This window comes from Desmodus rotundus, chromosome 1 (assembly GCF_022682495.2).
Source record: "Desmodus rotundus isolate HL8 chromosome 1, HLdesRot8A.1, whole genome shotgun sequence".
In the NCBI taxonomy this organism is placed as follows: domain Eukaryota; kingdom Metazoa; phylum Chordata; class Mammalia; order Chiroptera; family Phyllostomidae; genus Desmodus; species Desmodus rotundus.
Window position 1 is genome coordinate 100,191,260 of NC_071387.1, and position 22,785 is coordinate 100,214,044.

A 22,785-nucleotide genomic window follows, 5' to 3' on the forward strand; every position below is an offset into this window, starting at 1 on the left:
AAAAGTGAAGGCTATGCAAAGTAAAATAAAGAAAAATCTACAGGGAACCAACAGTGAAGGGAAGGAAACCAGGACTCAGATCAACAATTTGGACCAGAAGGAAGAAATAAACATTCAACCAGAATGGAATGAAGAAACAAGAACTGAAAAAAATGACGAGAGGCTTAGGAACCTCCAGGACATCTTGAAACGTTCCAACATCCGAACTATAGGGGTGCCAGAAGGAGAAGAGGAAGAACAAAAAATTGAAAACTTATTTGAACAAATAATGAAGGAGAACTTCCCCAATCTGGCAAAGGAAATAGACTTCCAGGAAGTCCAGGAAGCTCAGAGAGTCCCAAAGAAGCTGGACCCAAGGAGGAACACACCAAGGCACATCATAATTACATTACCTAAGATTAAACAGAAGGAGACAATCTTAGAAGCAGCAGGAGAAAAGGAGACAGTTACCTACAAAGGAGTTCCCATAAGACTGTCAGCTGATTTCTCCAAAGAGACCTTACAGGCAGGAAGTGGCTGGCAAGAAGTATTCCAAGTCATGAAAGGCAAGGACCTACATCCAAGATTGCTCTATCCAGCAAAGCTATCATTTAGAATGGAAGGGAAGATAAAGTGCTTCTCAGATAAGGTCAAGTTAAAGAAGTTCATCATCACCAAGCCCTTATTATATGAAATGTTAAAGGGAGTTACCTAAGAAAAAGAAGATAAAAAATATGAACAGTAAAAATGACAGCAAACTCACAGTTATTAATGACCACATCTAAAACAAAAACAAGAGCAAACTAGGCAAACAACTAGAACAGGAACAGAACCACAGAGATGGAGATCACATGGAGGGTTGTCAATAGGGGAGTGGGAGGGGGAGAGGGGGGGAAAGGTACAGAGAATAAGTAGCATAGATGATAGGTGGAAAATAGACAGGGGGAGGATAAGAATAGTGTAGGAAATGTAGAAGCCAAAGAACTTATAAGTATGACCCATGGACATGAGCTATCGGGGGGGAATGTGGGAGGGAGGGGGTGGGCAGGATGGAGTGGAGTGAGGGGGGGGAAATGGGACAAATGTAATAGCATAAACAATAAATATATTTAAAAAAAAAAAGAAGAGGAGAAACAGATACACACTGGACAGAAGGGCATGTGAGGATGGGAGTAGAGACTGGAGTGATGTGGCCACCAGCCAAGGGACACCAGGAACCACCAGAAACTAGGAGAGGCTGAGATGTTTTTCCCCAGCGGCTCGGGAGGAAGCATGGTCCTGTGAAACCTTGATTTTGGACCTTCCGGGGCCTCCTACACTGGGAGAGAATAAATTCCTGTTGTTTTAAGCAATCCAGTTTGTGGTGCTTTCTTATGGCAGCCCCTGGACACTAATACATACAGGTAAGCCATGTTCATTATGGAAAACATGGTAAAATACAGATAAGTGAACAGCAAAGGAAAAAAGTAAAGAAAAGAAAAAACGTACACAGGCAATTCCACCTCTCAGAGACAACTACTGTTAACATTTTAGCATCCATCTCATTGAAGTAATATTTCTAAAATGTGAACTTCTAAAATGCTTAAATCTCTCCCAAATGCCTTTGGAATAAAATAAAAAAAACTCTTTAATAGGGCCTTCTAGAATACAGCCTTTTTGTCACCTCTTTTCCTTACACTCTTAGAATCCAGGTGCATACCCATGGCTGCTTATTGTCTGGGGACAGGCCAGGTCTCTGCCTTCAACCTCAGTTTGTATCCTTGTGGCAGCGCCCCCCACCCCCAGTGGAAGCATTCCTCCCCTAGAACCGAGGCAGCTGGACCAGCAGAGCCTGTGAGGCTGAATGAGTACTGGAGGCCCCAGAGGCAAGGGTGAATGCAGCCTCTCCCATTTCCACTCCTTGATTCTTGGACACAGGAATCCTGGAACTGCCATTCCACTGAGGCAAGACAGACCATAAACAAACAAGTAGCCAATTACCAATCATGGGAGCAGCTAGGGCAAGTGTAAAGGCAGGGTTTATTTATGTCTGGAAAACGATCCCACCCCTCTCTCCCCCCAGAGGAAGACCAGACCCAGGTGGAAGGGCAGCTCCCTCTGTTGATGCTGGAGCACCCTCTGCTGCCTATGAAGGTTTCCTATGTTACCTTTTTATCTGGAGGTCCCAACTCCAGCCCGTCCTCTCCCATAAGCCTGCAAGCATGGTCCTGGCCAGGCCTGGTAGCTTCCAGACCCTGTGTGGTCTCAATGGCCTGGCCAGGACCCTGCAGCTTCAGCACCGGCGAAGCAGGCACCTGGCAATAAGAGCATTTGCTCCCAAAGAAGTCTCTGGTTGAGCCCCTGTTCTGTGGCCAGGAAGGAGCCTCATAAGGGAAGGCCTTCCCATGGGCAACAGCGATGGGCCTTGGCTTTTCCCTGAGCCTAGGCTTTTCTTTCGCTATATACTGGGGCCTTTGTGCTGCCCTGGCCCCAGTTGGCACTGTCCTCCCACTCCTTTTTGGGGGGACGTTATCTGTAATTTGGGGGGTTCTAGAGCTTTTAAAAAACTAACTTTATTTTCTTAGTGTTGCTGGTGATAATGGCACCCAACATTAGACCGGTGGAGTCAGATCAGACCCTGATTCAGCAACCTCAGAACTGAATTCTAGCTAAGAAAGAGTTCAGAGCCCAGGCTGGTAGCTCAGTTGATTAGAATGTCATCACAATGTGCCAAGGCTGTGGGTCTGATCTTTGTTCAGGGCACTATGAATGAAAAGGGGGCCACATACTACACCTGACAAACTCATGTAGGTGGTGACCTGACAAACTCAGAGACCTAAGGTAACCCCAAAGGATTGTCTGAAATTTAAACTTTTAAACTAAAAGCAGTTTATGGCAGGCAGTCATGTCCTAGGCTAGAATCTTCCCTGACAAAGGTCAATTTTCACGTAAACTAAGCCTGTCTGTTGTGTTCTGGCATCTACAATAACATAACTCTGGAACGTCAAAGTAATTCCTTTTCCCAGACCCCTCAACGCAGATGAACACAAATCACCTCATCATTATTGTTACTGAGTTAATTGTTGACTGTTAACTATCCTGTATTTCCCTATGTAAAAGACGTACGTATCTATCATTTTACTTTTAAATTTACTTATTTTTTTAATGGGAAAGTATTTTAATTGGTTTTTAAAATGTATTTTATTGATTATGCTATTACAGTTGTCCCATTTTTTCTCCCCTTTATCCCCCTCCGCCCTGCACACCCCCTCCCACCCGCATTCGCCCCCTTTATTTTATGTCCATGGGTCGTACATGTAAGTTCTTTGGCTTCTACATTTCCTATACTGTTCTTAACCTCCTCCTGTCTATTTTCTACCTACCATTTATGCTTCTTATTCCCTGTACCTTTCCCCCTCTCTCCCCCTCCCACTCCCTCACTGATAACCCTCCTTGTGATCTCCATTGTTTGCTTAGTTTGTTTTTGTTTTTGTTTTAGGTTCAGTTATTAATAGCTGTGAGTTTTGTTGTCATTTTAATGCTCATATCTTTGATCTTCTTTTTCTTAGATAAGTCCCTTTAACATTTCATATAATGAGGGCTTGGTGATGATGAACTCCTTGAACTTGACCTTATCTGGGAAGCACTTTATCTACCCTTCCATTCTAAATGATAGCTTTGCTGGATAGGGTAATCTTGGATGTAGGTCCTTGCCTTTCATGACTTGGAATACTTCTTTCCAGCCCCTTCCTGCCTACAAGGTGTCTTTTGAGAAATCAGCTGACAATCTTATGGGAACTCCTTTGTAGGTAACTGTCTCCTTTTCTCTTGCTGCTTTTAAGATTCTTTCCTTCTCTTTCATCTTGGGTAATGTAATTATAATGTGCCTTGGTGTGTGCTCCCTTGGGTCCAACTTCTTGGGGACTCTCTGAGTGTCCTGGACTCCCTGGACGTCCTGGTCTATTTCTTTTGCCAGATTGGGGAAGTTCTCCTTCATTATTTGTTCAAATAAGTTTTCAATTTCTTGCTTTTCCTCTTCTCCTTCTGGCACCACTATGATTCTGATGTTGGAATGTTTAAAGATGTCCTGGAGGTTCCTAAGCCTCTCGTCATTTTTTTCATTTCTTGTTTCTTCATTCTGTTCTGGTTGAATGTTTATTTTTTCCTTCTGCTCCAAACCATTGATTTGAGTCCCGGTTTTCTTCCCTTCACTGTTGGTTCCCTGTAGATTTTTCTTTATTTCACATAATGCAACCTTCCCTGCTGCCTGGGTCTTTTTTATGCTGTTGAAATACTCAGAGAATTTCTGGAGCATCCTGATAACCAGTGTTTTGAACTGTGCATCTGATAGGTTGGCTATCTCTTCATTGCTTAGTTTTATTTTGTCTGGAGCTTTGATCTGTTCTTTCATTTGGGCCATTTTTTTTTTTTTGTCTCAGCATGGCAGTTATGTAAAGGGCGGAGCCTTAGGTGTTCACCAGGGATGGGCAACCCACGTCACTGTATTGTGGTGCTGTATCTGGGGGAGGGGTCCAAGAGGGAACAGTGCCCTTGTTCAGCTTTCTGCTGGCTTTCAGTCACTTCCCCCACTACCCACAAGCAAATTGGGCCCTTCTGGTGCTGATTCCCGAGTTGGTGGTTTGTGTACATTCTAGGGCCCTGTGAGTCTCTCCTGTGAGGCTGGGCGTTTTTCCCACTGCCACCTCAACCCCCACAGGTGTTTTCAGTCAGAGACTTTGAGGCTTTATTTCCCCGCTGGAACCCTGGATTGTGTGGTTTGCCTTGCTTCCCCGCTGTTCCTCCCGGTTTATCCACACATGGATGTGGGACTGCCCGCTCCGCCAGCCCTGCCTTCCCGCCTTGGTCCTCCAGCCGGGGCAGCGAGTCCTCTCCACTCAGCTGCCCGTCTCCACCCCTCCTACTGGTCTGGGTGAGTGTTTCTTCCGTAACTCATTGGTTGTTGGACTTCCATACAGTTTGATTTTCTGTCAGTTCTGGTTGGTTTTGTTTTTAAACTTCTTGTTGTCCTTTTGGTTGTGGGAGGAAGCACAGTGTGTTTACCTACGCCTCCATCTTGGCCAGAAGTCCTTAGTTTACTTATTTTTACAGAGAGGGGAAGAGAGGGAGAAAGAGGGGGAGAAAAACATCAATGTGGGAGAAATGTATCAATTGGTTGCCTCTTACACGCCCCCAACTGGGGACCTGACCTGCAACCCAAGCATGTGCCCTGACTGTGAATCGAACTGGCAACATTTTGGTTCACAGCTGGCACTTAGCCCACTGAGCCACACACCAGCCAGGGCTCAATTTCCTTTTTATCCAATCCCAGAGTTTTCCCTGCTGCTTTGCTTTGTCCTACCTTCCTAATTGGTCACCATTGGATTTCATGTAACCCATTTACATCCTCTTTTGGTTGTAATGTATAAAATAAGGTGCAGAACTGCCATTCTTTGGAGCATTTTCTCAATCCGTTGAGATTTTGCTTCCTGGCATTGGCTCAAATAAACTCACAAAAATTGTCTACAGGTTTGAATATTTCTTAGTTTGACAACAAGAAGCAACCAATGAATGCATAATAAGTAAGTATCATGTGTCTCTCTCTGTCAAATCAATTTTTTAAAAAAGTTAAGGAATTCAGAGCCAAGACTCAAACTATAAAAGAAAGTTTATTTATAAAATCACAGAGGTAGAAGAAGTGAGCTGTAGAAGAAATGGGATCAAGAAACAAGTTACAGGGGCACTTGGAGCTTAGAAAAAAGAGAGGCAAGGAGAGCACGTGTGGGGGGTAGGGGGTGGGGGGAGCCTCACTGGGCCCTCTGACTTGAGGGTATTTATCTGGAGGTCTCAGGGATGGAGTCCCAATAAAATATTCAGCTTTCCAGGGGTGTCCTTTCAGGGTTGTTGTCTCTACTGATTGGTCAGCACCAGGGCAGGGGATCACCAGTCAATGTGCCTTGTCCTGATGTCAGCCATGCGTGTCTTGTCTGGTTATGCTGCTTGTCTGGGCCTGGAGCTGAAACACCAGTGAGGCCTAGATGTATTTGATGTGGGTCAGAACCTCATTGTCCCGGGGGCTTAATGTTTAGGGACTGTTCTCCAGTCCCCTTCTTTGTTCTTCCTCTAAGGGGTTCTAACCTGCATGACTAGCAACATACCAGGGGACGCAGGGTCAGGGGAGGGGCTGAACCACATGACCAGCAATGTGAGAGGTCAGAGGGTCTAAACTGCATGACCAGTGACATGCTAGGGGAGGATAGGTTACCCTGGGGGCAAACTTTGTTTTCCCAGTATTGTCGTTGCTAGGCTCCCAGCGCTTTCTACCCTGGTGACCTTCTGTACCCGGCCCACTGTCCTTGCTCTGCTCATGTCTTCTAAGTGCCTCCCACATTAGGGTTACTTACTTAGCCTCCTTGAAGAGGTTAGTAGTTGAAGTTCTATTTCAGATGAATTATGACAGCCAGACTTGCTACTTTTTATTTTAAAATACTGGGGGGGGTGGCTGCTGAAAAGTAAAAGATCAATCAAAACTCATCACTTAAAAATGATAAAATGATACAATAGGAAGTGGCACTCTCCCAACCAGCCAGACCCTTTAGACCTGCTCCGCGGAGCGGCCCCAGAGCCCCAGTGGGGGCTGCTCACGGGAGGGACCCCAGAGCATCACGTGGGCTGAAGGTCCAATAGAAACATTCTTGTATGTATAGTGTTGGCCCAACTTCAAAATATGAAAAAATGTGTAAAAAACCTAAATGTCCATCTATAGGATATTAGTTCCACTAACTGTGAAATAATCATGTATTAAAAGAGAATGTCTGGGGGGAGGGAGGGGGGTTCAGCTGGGGTGGGGTGGAGGGATGGGGAGAAAAGGCATACAATTGTAATTGAATAACAATAAAAATTTTTTTTAAGTAAAAAAAAAAGAGAGAATGTCTGTATTCTTATAGTTCTCAAAGCACATGTGTCAGGCAGGCTGCATTCTCAGCAAAGGTAGGTAGGTAGGTAGATGCAGAGACACAAGGATGATGGGTGGTGGGTGGTGGACGGTGGGTGGTGGATGGCAAATGGGTAGGTGGCAGATGATGAGGTTGGGTGTTATTTTGTATGGGTCAGTGACCCTAGCCCCTCTTCATCCTCCCCTGTAGAATCTGACCCCAGGAGGCCTCAGGCCCCTGTCCTGTGGGTCTTCCCCAGGATGCCTCTTGGTCACTGCCCTCCCAGGCCCAAGTGTCACCTCCTCCAGAAAGTCTCCCAGGACTGAAGGCTTCCAGCTGTGAGCTCCCAGAGGAAGGGTCTTCTGTCAAAAATGTTGGCTCCAGGGGTTATGAGTACAGGGTGGGGGCTTCAGACTGTGGGGCAAGGACTAGACACAAGGGCTGGACTTGAAGCTCTATTTACACAGCAGGCTCAGGGTCCTCTTCAAATGACTTAGAATTATGGAGTCCTTGGCCTCACTCCCTGCCACCTCCTGGCATTGCCCTTGCTGTCTGGGGCTTTACCCACATTCTTTCTGTACCAGCCATGTGGGAAGCCTTCCCTGGCATTAGTTTTCTCCTGCTCACCCTCAGTTGTCCTTAGTTGTCTCACAAAAAGTTATATTTTAACTGGATTTCCTTTAGAGAAAGTGAAAGAGAAATAAGTAGGATGAACTATTTTCAGAAAGATGTCACATGATTTCAGTGAAACCACTGCTCTTCTAGCAGTCCATCTATGATTGCGCAGAGGGCAGGAACAAAGAAATACACTCTCAAGTCCATTTCCAGATCTAGACCAGCCAGAGTCACAGGGAGCCTCGAGGAGAGAGGTTGGACTCCTTCCTAAGGTGAGAGCTGGGTGACTGGCAGGGGGACCAGGGTAGGTAGGTGTTCCACCAAAATGTGTGAGTCCAACAGGGGGTTTGTTATCTGGGACAAGGCAGCAGGCTTAGCCTAAGAGAATGGGGTCCTCAGCCAAGGGAGGGTTAGATAGAGGAGGAAAATAATTTACATGCATGAATCTGATCTTCATTCTAGAAGGGGCAACGGAGGACAAAGGTCGAGGGCCAGGGTCAGCCAAGAAATTTGGGCCTTGGAATGTGTGCCTTTGAATTGGCTGAGGTGTGGGGGTGTTACCTAAATCAGTTGTTCACAGTGCTGGGGAGTCTCCCCCATTGGTCAAGATCGTGGCAGGGTGAGGTTCTAACACTGAGCCTGCCAAAAGCTAGAGGAATGGATAGAGCCCCAAGTGAGCCAAAAGCTAGCAAGATAACTATAGAGAGAAAAAAAAAAAAAAAAAAAAAACGCCCTCCCCTCCCTATCCCTGGAAGAACTGCAGGCTGGGGCAGAAAGAGGAAATGGTCTTCCAGACGGAAGTCCAGAGGCAATGGGTAGGTAAGCTCTTCTCCCAGGCCTGCAAAGGAGACTCCTGAGCCTGGAGCAGAGTGGGTGCCCTGGGACCTCCACAGACCCCTAGAGAATGGGCTCCAGGGCAATTAACCCTCAGGTCTCTTGTACAGGTGATTCCCCTCCATGCAGGATCCCTGTGAGGCTGAGGCCTGGCCTCTGCCTCTGGGAAGCAGATCCCAGAGGCCCCAGGGGTATTGGAGTATGTGGAAAGATTACTTGGGACATCCTCTCCACCAGGGTGAGCTCTGATCCCTTAAGATGGTGGCACACCCTGGCTGGTGTGGCTCAGGGGATTGAGTGCCAGCTTGTGAACCAAAGGGTTGCTGGTTCCATGCCCAGTCAGAGCACATGCCTGGGTTGTGGGCTGAGAGGCAACCGATTGATGTATCTCTCACACATTGATGTTTCTCTCCCTTTCTTTTTCCCTCCTTCCTTTCTCTCTAAAAACAAATGAAATAGAAAAATAAAGAAGATGGTGCCAAAATCCATGTTGTTCATCAAAATAGTGAGTAAAGATATCCCCCCATCACAGTTAGCCAGGATTGGCCATGCCCAGTCACCAGCTACTGGGACAGGAACAGGACCCTGGTCATTTTCCCCATTGGCAGGGTGCACCCAGGAACAACTACAGGCCTATGAAGGGGGCGCCCTGCTTTCCTCTGGGCTGAGACCTCAGGACTCCTGGGGTGGGGTGTCTCAAGCTACAGGCCAGGAGTTCTCAGGGGACTCAGGGACCCCTCAGACTCCATGCCCTGCTGAGGAGCCACAGGCCTGGCCAGAACCATGCTGTGGGGGTCAGAAGGACCCCAGAGCCTGAAGGCCCCTCTGCAGTGTGCCCAGCTCACCCTGTGAGCACTTCCACTGGCCAGTCCTCCTCCAGGTGCCTCCAGACAGTCACCTGCTTTCTCCCTCCAGCCCAGGGGGTGGAGAGTGCCATCCCCACGACCTGAGGAGGTAGGCCCAGGGGGGGCCAAGGGACCACCCTGCAGCTACCCCCTGCCCACTGGAGAGGGCAGAGCAGAGCCAGCATCTGCCTTGGAGCCTATTCTTCCCACTGAGCTCAGTGGTATGGGGCCATCTTGTGTGCCCCTCTTTTCTCTGGTTCCTAGCCTCCCTGTCAGCCAGGACCCTGAGCCCCATAGACCCCTCATTGTATCCTGTGGGACCAGCCTGGGGTCACTGAGGTCTCCTCTCCTCATTCTTCCTCCACATAGGAAATGGGGAGCCTGATGTTGGTGGCCACAGGGTCTGCACTGTGGCTCGCTGCATTTATGTTGCCTGTGGGCTTCATTGGATATCTAGTCCTCAGGAATGAGGTCAGAGTAAGCCTGGGATAAGCACCTGAGGAGGTCTGGGGCTGGCGGGGGAATGAGGGGTGGGGGCTGTGCATGAGTGAGGTCTGGGGATGGTTTGGGAGAGGTACAGTTCAGATCAGAGAAGGTAGTGGGGCCCTCCACTGGCCTGGAGGCCTGGTAACCCCTCCAAATTGGCTGCCCATACTCTCCTCTCATTGTCAGCTCTGGGCCCTGTCTGACCTGCCCCCCTCCTCTTGCAGATGAAAAACAAGGACAAAGAGTGTTGACAGGAATCCTTTCCCATCCCCTAGCCAGACATGAAGGCCCACCTTGCTGAAGAACTTTATGAAGCCACTTGCTATACACGGTTTATATTTTGAGAATGAACAAAGTAAACTTTTGGGCAAAATAAAAATTAATTGAATACACATTTATTGAGTGCATACTGTGTGCCTGACTCTCCCAGAACCAGGCCCTGAATCCCAGGATTCTGGGTCCTTTGACACCCAACGCCAACACCTCCAGCCCTGGGGCCTCCCCATACTCAAGCAGCCCCCACCTTGCCCTTCTGTTACTGGATGAACGCCTGGCCCTGCGTGGGTCTGGCCAGCAGTAGTGTGTGAGTTCTTGACTTCATGTAGCAAAGATTTCACAACATGAATCCAGGTGACTATGAGAATACATTAATTAAAGCTGGGGACCATGAAACAAGGAAGGGCTTAGCATAGAAGAAGCAACAGGAGAGCCTAGGATGGGCTGCCTTAGCTCACTGGGAAGTCAGAGAAAAGGGGCCTTAGGGAACAGGTTCAGGGGATTAGCCTGGGCCTAGCTGCCGCTGCTGCCCACTGCCTTAGGGTTTATGAGGCAAGTGCCTGTGAAGAAAGAAGTGGGTGGTGAAGGGGAAGGGAATGGCGGCAAGCTGCTCCCTAGAGGGAGAGCTCAGGCTTGCTGAGTCCTTTCCCTTGCAGGCGGGAATCTTAGGGGAAGTCTCAGGGGAGGGTTGCAGCAAAGTATTCATCAGTTCTCCAGGTGTGCCCTTTAAGGGGCTTTCTAATCATTGCAGTTGGTTCTGGCATCGCCCACCTGGTTATGCTGCTTTTCTGGACCTGAAGCTGAAACACAACCGAGGCCTAGATGTCATCTCTAAGGAGGTGGTGACCTTTTGTATCTGGCTGTAAATTGCTTGGCCAGTCTCAATTTCCCATTCCACTTGCCAAGGAACTTTCCTAGCTTCTTACTATCCTGTCTCACTTTCCCAGGACTACCTGACCTGGGTCATCTTTCAGACCCAGGGCAGCTCTCCTGGGGCCTCCTCAGGGCCTGAAAAGGGAAAATCAACTCTGTTTCTCCTCTGCAACATTCACAGTCACACACCGACACTTCCAACACTAGACGTGTGGGATTTTCCACACCAAACAATCTCCAGTTCTCTGTGGACACCAACCTTGCTTCCTCTGATTTAACTCAATTCGGACACTAACAGAAGTTATCAAAGACCCCACAGGGTAAAGGGCTCAATCCCACAGGTTTGCCCCCACTGAAGATGCCAATTGAAGGTAATGGGTTCCAAGTTATCGACAAAGTTTTTTACAGCTTGAGGTTCTATGGCTGGAGGGAAGAAGGGGAAGTGATTGCTTATGGGGTAGAGTTTCTCTGGGGTGGTGAAAAGTTTTGGAAATTTACCAGCGGTGGTTCAACAATAGTGTGAATGTAACTAGTGCCACTGAGTCATACACTTAAATATGGTTAAAATGGCAAAAAGGACTCTCCTTAGTTTTGTATGTGGAGGCCTTAGCAGTTGAACAGATGAAAAGTAGATCCTGTAAACATTTCACAAAAAGAGAGAGAGATGCAAAGTAAACTATAAAGTAAAAGCAGTCTTTCTACCCCATCCCCCTGCCCCCTCCCATTTCCAGTCCTCACTTCTGGTGGATTGGACCTTGTCCCTCCGGGTATTTTTGGTACAAAGACAATCCAAATAGGTGTATTAGTCCCCCAGAGCTGCCGTAACAAATCACCACAACTGTGTGGCTTAAAACAACAGAATTTTATTCTCTCTCAGTTGTGCAGTTCTGAAGTCCAAAATCAAGGTGTCACTCCCCCAGAAGGCTCTAGGGGACGATCCTTCTCTGCCTCTTCCAGCTTCTGGCAGCTTCTGGAGTTTCTCAGCTTATAGATCACTCCACATCCCACCTCCATCATCACATGCCCTCCCCTGGGTGTATCTGTGTGTCTGCACCTTCATCTCCCTTTCCTCCTGTGAAGGCACCTGTCATGGGATTTAGGGCCCGCCCTCAATCCGTGATGATTTCTTCTTAAGCTCCTTAACTAATTACATCGGCAAAGATCCTATTTCCAAGTAAGATCATATTCACAGCTACTGGAAGCAATGGGATTTGAATGTATCTCCTTGGGGGGACACATTTGTACACGTTTGTACACACAAGAGAGATCGTGCTAACAATGTGTATATTGCTGTTGAAACTGGAGGGCAACTGAGTCCAGGGTCGTGCTTCCTGTCACCGCTCAGCCAAACAGCAGTGACAAGGATTGGATTATAATTACACTTTTATTAATATCAGAGGTCAGCAATCTGAGAAGGTGGCGGGTAAAAACCTAATACCCACCTTTCCTTGAGCTTTCCGGAGCAAGTTTACATAGGGGAAACATGGGAATTTAGGACAGAAATTCCTAGGGGCAGTGCAGACATGCTGTTTCTCTTGGGAGTAAGGGGACAAAGAGCTGAAAGGGGAATCACACAGCTTCTTCCCAAGCTTGCTCCCTTTGTTCAGGTGTTAACTCTCCGTTTGTATTAGCTGTCCTCTCTTCCCTGGACAGAAGAATTTTATGGCCAGCAAGACTCTGTGTTCTCTGGTTAGGGAGGAGAGGTATAAACCATTTGCTTTCAAGTGTCCTCAGCCCTGGCTGGTGTGGCTCAGTGGATTGAGTGCCAGCCTCCCAACCAAGAGGTCACAGGTTTGATTCCCAGTCAGAGCACATGCCTGGGGTGCATGTCAGGTCTCCAGTAGGGGGTGCTCAAGAGGCCACCACACATTGACATTTCTCTCCATCTCTTTCTTCCTCCTTTCCCTTCTCTCTAAAGATAAATAAAATCTTCAAGTATCCTCGGTTAGGGGAGATAAGGTCTTGCGATTCACCAGCTGGCTATAAGTCACTCACACTGGCCTTGTTGAATTTTCTTGTCTTGTTTCCACATTCCACTTGCCCAGGAGTTTTCCTAGCTTCTTACTATCCTGTCTCACTATGACAACATATAAAATACATGTGGTTCTTTATAACCACAAAGTAGAATTTTTTAAACTTTTTATTTTGCAATAATTTTAGATTTACAGAAACGTTGCCTTAAAAAGTATAGAGATTCCCTATACATTCTTCTCCTAGCTTTTACTAATGTTATCATTTTACATAGCTATAGTAATTTACCACAGAAATGAACATCAATACAATCCCATTAACTAAACTCTTAAAATCGTAAACTTACTCAAATTTCACCAGATTTTCCACTAATGTCCTCCTCTGGTCCAAGATCTAATCTAAGATCTCAAATGCATTTATTTGTCATGTGTCTTTAGCTTCCTCCAATCAGTGACAACCAACTAGAATATTTTATAGCCATTAATAATTTAAAATGTTATGTATGGTCCAAATTTTCACCAGTTTTACTGTTATCAGTCAGGGTCTGGGCCTGGAGTGGGCTTGCCTCGAGCTGGCTGGTGTAGTGTGTGGGTCCTTGACTTTGCGTAGGGAAGATTTCACAACACAATTACAGGTGATTTTGAGAGTATGTTTATTAAAGCTTGGGACTGTGAAACAAAGGAGGGGTTAAGGTGGAAGAAGCAACAGGAGGGAGAAAGAGAAAAAGGGAGCCTTTGAGACAGGTTCAAGGGGGTAAGGCTGGAAAGAGCTGCCACTGCCTGCCGCTCCCTCGGCTGCAAGTCTCATGGGGGCCCTTAGAGTTTAGGAGAAAAGAGGGACAAGAAGTGGATGCCCTCGGGTGAGACCGTGCTGTGGGTCCTTTGTCTTGAGGCTTTTCATCATTCTTTAGCAGGTAGGAATCTTAGGGGAGGTCTCAGGAGAGGGTCTCAACAGAATATTCATTAGCTTTTCAGGTTTGTCCTTTGATATGTTGATTCATCAAAATGTGTGTATAGTGGGGTCAGGATTATTTCTTTTTATTAGTTTTATTTTTTAAAGATTTCATTTATTTATTTTTAGAGAAGAATAAATTGATGTTTCTCTTGAGAGAGAGGGGAAGGGAGGGAGAAAGAGAGCGAGAGAAACATCAATGTGTGGACGCCCCTCATGTACCACCCACTGGGGACCTGGCCTGCAACCCAGGCATGCGCCCCGACTGGAAACTGAACCTGGCGACCCTTTGGTTCACAGGCCGGCGCTCTATCCACGGAGCCACCCCAGCCAGGGCGGTTAGTTTTATTTTTAAAGAATGTTGTTGAAGAGGGAATTCTGTTCCAGGATGGTCTGGAATATGTAAACCATTTGCTCCTAAGTGTCCTTGGTTAGGGAAGATAAAACTTTGTGATTCATTAGCTGGCTATAAAGTGCTCAAATTGTTTGTCCTTGTTTAATTATTTTGTCTCCGGTTCTCTTATTCCACTTATCAAGGAATTTCCCTAGCTTCTTACTATCCTGCCTCACTACTTTAATTTAAAGAGGCATGAACCAGGGAATTGAATGGCCTCGTCTGTCAGCTTGCACATCAACAAGAGCATGGCTTAAATTTCAAGCTATTTTTTAAAAAGATTTAAGCTATATTTATCCCAGGATTGAAACCAAACAGGACTTTAGGAATGAGAACCACTTCATGTGAATGCGAGCGCCTGTGCTTAAGGCACGTTTGTAATTTGACTCTGAGGGCACACCCACTAGAGAGTATTCCTTCTTCACCTAGGTAAAGGGTAAGACTTCTAAAGGCTTATACCCTCTGATTGAAAAATAGCCACAAAGCCCCAGTCGAGTAGCTCAGTTGGTTAGAGCATTTCCTTGATACCACCAAGGTTGCAGGCCGGATCCCTGGTCAGGACACATGCAAGAATCAACCAGTGAATGTATAAATAAGTGGAACAATGAAATTAATGTTTTTTTTTTCCTCTCTCTTTCCTCTCCTCTCTCTCAATCAATAAATTAAAAAAAAAAAAATAGCCACACGGTGGAGCTGGTATCCACTGAATCCAACTGTTACTGGCATCAGGGGTTCTTGAGAATTTCCAAGAAGGAAAATAAGAGTTCACCACACTCAAAAAATCGTTCTCAGGGAGAGGTGTACTACCGCTGGTGCACAGGGAAAGGAAGAGTGGGCTGCTCCCTGAACAAAGGCTGGGGAACAGTTTAAAGAAGCTGTGCTGGAAAAGATGACGTCTAATTGTGACATGTAGGTGTGCAGAGGCGGGGACTCTGGCCCTGGCACAGTGGAACTACCTGCTTTTTCTTGTGTAGCAGGTCTCATTACCTCATTAAATCTCCACCCAGGGGTGTGTTTTCTAGCACTAAAATGAGGGAAGTTCACCGAAAGGACAGTCTTTTTTGTTAGTGTGCATGTGTGAGGAAAGGGAACAAAATTTAAGCTCATGAAGTAAATCTTGCAGATAGCAGCGCCCTTCAGTCTAACTGTGAATTGGCTGTGAGAGGAAGGGGAAGCAGTGGGGCAATGAATGGTTTCCCGGCTTCCTGCCAGCCGGGCTCAGGGAGGAGCCTGCCTATCTCGCAACTAGTTCAGGGTCAACACAACGTATAGCTCAGTGATCCTTACAAGTCGTTTTTATTTTTTTTACAAGTATTGTTTAAACAATCAGTGATTTGTGTGTGAAAGAGGTTATGCGAATATGCAGAAAATGCACGTCTAGAATCAAGGAACAAAATATGTTTTAGTTTCACTTTTGGGTATTTAAAATGAAATTATGTAAAATAAATGAAATTAGGAATATACAATTTATGAGGGGACAGCTCTAATATACCTGTCACTTTCTTGATCCTTTATTTCATTTTATTGTTTTTTTAAATTTTTTTATTTATTGATTTTAGAGAGAGGAAGGGAAAGAGAGAGAAACATGGATTTGTTGTTCCACTTATCCATGCATTCATCGGTTGTTTCTTGTGTGTGTCCTGACAGGGGATCGAACCCTCAACCGTGGTGTATCTGGACAATGCTCTAACCACCTGAGCTACCTAGCCAGGACACTATTTCTTTTTAAGTTGAGATTTACATCACATGCCACAGAATTTACCATTTTAGAGTGTACAATTCTGTGGCTTTTAGTGTATTTATAAGGTTGTGCAGCCATCACCATTATGTAATTCCAGAACATATTCATCACCCCAAACAGAAACCCATTACTAGTCACTCGCTATTTCCCCCCAAATTTCCTGGCCCTTGGCAACCACTAACCTACTTTCTGTCTCTATGGATTTGACTAATCTGGACATTTCAAATAAATGGACTCATCAAATTTGGCATTTTGTGTGTGTGTGTGTGTGTGTGTGGCTTCTTTCATTCAGAATGTTTTCTGAACTCAAGTTCATTCACTTTGTGTTTGTGTCTGTACTTGATTCCTTATTATGGCTGAATACTATTGCATTGCAGGAATAGACCACATTTATTATTTGATGGACATTTGAGTCACTTTGTATTTGCTTCACTGGTATAAATAATTCAAAAGGCCTTGTGGCTAAATCCTTGTCACCTCAGGCCACGAAATGAAAATGCAATTAAGTAAGGAAGTCAGAGGGATAAATAGGAGGTCTAATTATTCAGAAACTGAGACGAGGGTGAGAGGTGATGCAGGCCAGGCCCGGGCAAACAAAACAAAGTTTCACCCATGGGCATGTGACCTCTGTGCTTCTCCTGGTTAAGGTGGAAAAGCAGGTCACGGTTATACTCAGACCTTCCGGGGCGGAGATTTTGTGATTGATGCTCCTGGCAGCCTGGAGGGAGCCTGCGCAGATTTGACCGCTCTCCTGGCGCCTCCTCAATACCAGCGGTGAGAGCTGCCAGGAGTGCCCTTAGAGCCCTGCAGTCTCAATCTGTTATGCGGGGCGGACCTAGGTCCCTCACCCAGGCCGTTTAAGAACCAGTGGCTCTAATGTGCCTTCTGCAGTGCTGGGGGATGAGCGGTTGACCAGCAGATGGCCGGCTACCGGGCCAGTGTGAGATCCTTACTCCACGGCAACTTCCAATTGCAATATTATTGCAGTCCCCCATTTGATCTCCTTTCCGTGTTAATCCCCCCCTCTCATAACGCTTTTCACAAAATAAATTTTCTTGAAGTAGAGTTGACATAGAGTAAAATTTCCCCTTTCAAAGTGTACACGTGGGTGTCGTCTGCCTGTAACCACCACCCCAATCAAGATAAGGAACGTTCCCATCATCCAAAAAGTTCCCTCAGAGAGCAATTACCTTTAAATAAACTATATAACTTAATTACTTATTATACCTATTTTATTATGTCTCCACACTGGCCCTACAATGTAGTCTCCTAAAGGGCAAAATCTTTGTTCTGTTCGCTGATGTTCCCAACGTCAGAGTGCTGAGTTAACAGTAGCTATTCGACACACACTTGTTAGATAAATTCCAAAACATGAAACAATCAAATGGGCAAGGAGGCATTATCAAACCACTAGGAAAAAGTAAAGGCACATGTTATGGGTTAAATTGTGTTCCCCCAAAAAGGTGAAGTCCTGACCCCCAGTGCCTGTGAATGTAACCTTATTTGGAAACAGGATCTTTGCAGATGACCAAGTTAAGATGACATCATTAGGGTGGACCCTAATCCAATATGACAGATATCCTTTTATGAAAAGGGGAAATTTGGACACAGACACACACACAGGGAGAATGCCACGCAAAGATAAAAGCAAAGATGCACATATAAGCCAAGGATAGAGGCATGGAGCACATTCTTCCTCACAGCCCTCAGAAGGCACCAACCCTGTGGACACCTTGATCTCATACTTCCGGCCTCCAGCACTGCAAGACAATACATTTCCACCATTTAAGCCCCTTTGTTTGTGGTACTTTGTTTGACATCTAAAAAACTAATACAGGGAGTATCAAATAATTTATCCAATTCAGTATGGGAAGAATTTGCCAAGGATAATTAAAAAAAAGAAAAAGAAAAGAAACTCGGGCTGGACGAGACCATTAGATTCAACTCTACAAACACGTTATGGACCCTGAAAAAGAAGACACCTACTAAGAAGGGCTCCTGGTGGCTAACTGGACTGAAATTTAAAAAACAGACTCTAGCTGCCATTTCTACACAATGGCCTCTCACACAAACTGCACTTCAGGGCAAATCCTGTACTGAAGAATTTGCCTCTGCACTGAACTGCCTGCCTGCACTTAGTTTCTGTCATCTGAGCCAGCTCTTATAAAGGAATTCCTGGAATCCTATTTCAACCAATAAGATTGAGGCTTCCCCCATCCAATCACAGCTGCCCAGCCACAACCCCTGTCAGCTTCTTTACCAACCAATCAGAGCGGCTCCATTCTGACCAATCAGGACAGTGTCCTTTGGACCAATCAAACTTCTAGGATTTGCAGTCCTCATTTGTGTGAAGAGGAACCAATCAGGGGCCATTGTTGGTGTGTTCTGTCTATATAAATCAGCTCCCCTCTACCTGTGGGGGTGCACATTCCTTTGCACCGAAAACTGTCTTTTCCTGACTAGAGCTGAATGGATGCCAAAACGCTACACAAAACAGTGGAGCCTGGCCCCAGGACCCCCTTGCACCAGGGCCTCCTAACAGCTGTGCTGTTTGCACTGAACAAATTCTCCATCTTCACTGCACCTGTTGGTGTTGAATTGATGCCAATGACCTTCAGCTGACATATACCTAGTTCCCTACTCCTCCACAAATGCAAATGCTATTTCAATCCTATGTGGAATGGTAGGATAAATCTCAGTTTATTCAAAGTATTTCTTAGGTCAATAAGGAAAAAATCAACAACTCAGTAGAAAAGTGAATAGCATAGCAGTTCTCAAAGTGTGGCCTGGTGAGTCTTGGGGGCTCCCAAACCCCTTTCAGGAGGTCTATGATTCTTTTCTGTTTTTTTTTTTAAACGAGATTCTTTTTTAAAAAATATTTTGTTTATTTATTTTTAGAGAGAGAGAAACATCAACGTGTGGTTGCTGCCTGCAGCCCAGGCATGTGCTCTGACTGGGAATTGAACTAGCGACCCTTTGGTTTGCAGGCCGGCACTCAATCCACTGAGCCACATCAGCCAGGGCTATGATCATTTTCATAGTAATTGTTAGGGTGCCCAGTGCCACAGGCTGTGAAGGAATTCACAAAGAAAAGAAAAGACAGCAAAGGTTTTATTCACTTTCCAAGAGGGAAAGGGGCATTAAAATAGGAGGTTTGGGGCTGATTGTGCAGGCTTCAGTTTGTTCTGCTGTTATCTTCGGGGTCAGGGTCTGGGCGCTCTGGTCTGGTATGTCCCGTGTGTATACATTTCAAACCACTTGCACAAAGGATGCTTGTAGTACTCTCTCCAGTCCAGAGAATAGAGGCTCAGGGAAACCACAGTTAATTATGCCTGACAGGCTCAAGGGAAGAGATAGCTGGCTCTGGGAAAGAGGGCCTGAAAGAGGCCTTTCTCGTCCTTATGGTAACGCTGAGAAAACAACAGTTTGCCTTTTTCTCGATGTTGGCTTTGTACTGATGATGCAAAACCAATGGTGGCTCTTAGTTTGAATCAAGGTAGTGACTCCAAATTTACTAGTTGTCACTGTGTACTTCACCACCACTTACTGGCAAGCGGAAAAACAACTCTTTCACTTAAAACAGTCCTTGATAAGCAGTAAAAAATTATTAATTTTATTAAATCTTTGTCCTTAAGTACACATCTTTTTATTATTTTGGTCCCAACGTACCTGCTTTATGTGCCTGATGAAACAGGTACATAAAGCACTGCTATTGTGTACCATTGTTTGCTCGAGGAAAAGGATGTAGGCCATTATTTGAGTTGCAAGGTGAACTAGCTGCTTTTTTCGTGGAACACTATTTTTTGTTGAAAAAAAAGTTATGGAGCCCGGCCAGGTGGATCAGTTGGCTGAAGCGTCATTGCGTATACCAAAAGGTTGCTGGTTTGATTCCCAGTCAGGGTGTTACCGGACAGGGACCAGCCAGGAAACAGGTCTGTCTCAGGCCAGCCTGTAGTGTACGGGTTCATGACTTCGTGTAGGAAAGATTTCACAATATGAGTCCAGGTGATTCTGAGAGTATGTTTATTAAAGCTGGGGAGGGTGAAACAGAGGAAGGACTTAGGGTAGAAGAAGCAACGGGAGAGAACCGAGGCGGTGCTCTGCTTTGGCTCCCTACGAATAGTATAAGAAAGAAGTGAGCTGCTGTTCAAGGCAGGGCTGCTGTTAGCTAGCTCACTGGAAGTGAAGGTCACAGTGATAGAAGTGAGCCAATGCAAGGCTGCCTTTAGTTCACTGGGAAGTCAGAGAAAAAGGGGGCCTTAGAGACAGGATTGGTGGTAAGCCAGGGGCGAGCTGCCTCTGCTCATTGTTCCCCTGGTTAAAAGTCTCATAGGGTCCCTTAGAGTCAGGGAGGAAGTAAAAAATTCATGACCAAAGGTACACGGGTGAATTCTAGAGCAAGCCAGCACAGAGTCTTTGCCCTGAAGGTTCTTTGTCTCTCCCTGCCGCCCTCTGCCCCCCACCCCATGGGCAAGAGTCTTAGGAGAGGGTTTCAGCAGAATGTTCATCAGCTTTCCAGGTGGGATTTTAATATGCGAATACATCAAAATGAGCATATGGGGGTGAGGGTCAGGGTTATTCTTTGGTCTGTTTTCCATTTATCTTGGGTCTGTCTGGCTCTAAGGTGTTTTTTGTTATTAATTCTCCTGACTTCATCTGTCTTTGGGTTTAACTGGCACAAATGGCATCTGTCCTTGGATTTAGCTAGCACAAATCGGGTCTCTGTTCTCTCTCTCTGACGAGGGTGATTTAAACTATGTATTCTCTGGCTAGAGAGGAGAGGTATTTGCTCTCAATTGACCTTGGTTAGGGGAGATAAGGTCTTGTGATTCACCAGCTGGCTGGTTGTCCAGATTGTTTGGCCTTGTTTAATTTTCTTGTCTCAGTTCCCTATTCCATTTGCCCAGGAATTTTTGTAGCTTTTTAGTATCCTGTCACAAGGGCACATTCCTAAATTGTGGGTTTTGTCCCTGATCGGGGTGCATTTGGAAGGCAACCAGTTGATGTCTCTCTCTCTCTCTCTCTCTCTGTCTTCCTTCCTGTCTCAATGAACATATCCTCAGGTGAGAATTAAAAAAATAATGACCGACAGACAACCTGTGGTTATTCAGAGTTTGGTAATTGGTAAACACTTTTTTTGTTTCTTCTTTTTTAAAACATATATTTTATTGATTATGCTATTACAGTTGTCCCATTCCCCCTCTTTATTCCCCTCTGAGCTGCACACCCCCTCCCACCCACATCCCCCCCATTTAGTTCATGTCCATGGGTCATACATATAAGTTCTTTGGCTTCTACATTTCCTATACTATTCTTAACCTCTCCCTGTCTATTTTCTACCTACCATTTATGCTACTTATTCTCTGTACCTTTCCCCCCTCTCTCCCCCTCCCACTTCCCTGCTGATAACCCTCCATGTGATCTCCATCTCTGTGGTTCTGTTCCTGTTCTAGTTGTTTGCTTAGTTCATTTTTTGTTTTGTTTCAGGTTCGGCTGTTAATAACTGTGAGTTTGTTGTCATTTTACTGTTCATATTTTTTATCTTCTTTTTCATAGATAAGTCGCTTTAATATTTCATAGAATAAGGGCTTGGTGATGATGAACTTCTTTAACTTGACCTTATCTGAGAAGCACTTTATCTGCCCTTCCATTCTAAATGATAGCTTTGCTGGATAGAGTCATCTTGGATGTGGGTCCTTGCCTTTCATGACTTGGAATACTTCTTTCCAGCCCCTTTTTGCCTGCAAGGTTTCTTGAGAGAAATCAGCTGACAGTCTTATGGGAACTCCTTTGTAGGTAACTGACTCCTTTTCTCTTGCTGCTTTTAAGATTCTCTCCTTCTCTTTAATCTTGGCTAATGTAATTATGATGTGCCTTGGTGTGTTCCTCCTTGGGTCCAACTTCTTGGGGACTCTCTGAGCTTCCTGGATTTCCTGGAAGTCTTTGCCAGATGGGGGAAGTTTTCCTTCATTATTTGTTCAAATAAGTTTTCAATTTCTTGCTTTTCTTCTTCTCCTTCTGGCACCCCTATGATTCTGATGTTGGGATGTTTCAAGATGTCCTGGAGGTTCCTAAGCCTCTCCTCATTTTTCTGAATTCTTATTTCTTCATTCTGTTCTGGTTGAATGTTTATTTCTTCCTTCTGGTCCAAACCATTGACTTAAGTCCTAGTTTCCTTCCCATCACTGTTGGTTCCCTGTACATTTTCCTTTATTTCACTTAGCAGAGCCTTCATTTTTTCATCTAATTTGTAACCATATTCAACCAATTGTCTGAGTATCCTGATTACCAGTGTTTTGAACTGTGCATCTGATAGGCTGGCTATCTCTTCGTTGCTTAGTTGTATCTTTTCTGGAGCTTTGATCTGTTCTTTCATTTATGGGTAATTTTTTTTTGGTCTGGGCGCACCTGTTACATCGTAAGGGGTGGAGCCTTAGGTGTTCACCAGGGTGGGGAAACCCATGTGGCTGCGTTGTAACGCTGTTTGTCAGGGACAGTCTGAGAGGGCACAGTGCCGCCGCTTGCTCCACTCTCTGCCGGTTTTCAGTCACTCCCACCACTACCCGCAATCGAATTGGCCTTTCTGGTGCTGCTTTCCGAGTGGGTGGGTTTGTATACGTTCTAGGACACTGTGGGTCTCTCCAACGAACTCTCCTGTGAGGCTGGGAGTTTCTCCTGCTGCCACCTCAACACCCACGGGTGTTTTCAATCAGAGGGTTGAGGCTTTATTTCCCCACGCTGGAGCCCTGGGTTGTGCGGTCGAGGTCTGTCTCATTCTCCAATTGTTCCTCCCAGTTTATCTGCATGTGAATGTGGGACCACCTAGTCTGCACTCCGCCACCTGGAGGGGTCTGTCAGGCACTGCCCTGTCCGCCCCAGTCCTCTAGCCGCCACCTTGCCTCCAGTCCT

The 22,785-nt window shown here is 45.7% G+C and overlaps 1 long non-coding RNA gene across 1 annotated transcript; it reads left to right on the plus strand.

The window, feature by feature from the left end:
- Nucleotides 1-7,634: 7,634 nt before the first annotated feature.
- On the plus strand, nt 7,635-10,064 carry LOC123479005 (uncharacterized). The gene is made up of 4 exons (XR_006654450.2): nt 7,635-7,777; nt 8,799-8,844; nt 9,554-9,655; nt 9,895-10,064. It is a non-coding gene; the product is annotated as an uncharacterized lncRNA (long non-coding RNA).
- Nucleotides 10,065-22,785: the final 12,721 nt, after the last annotated feature.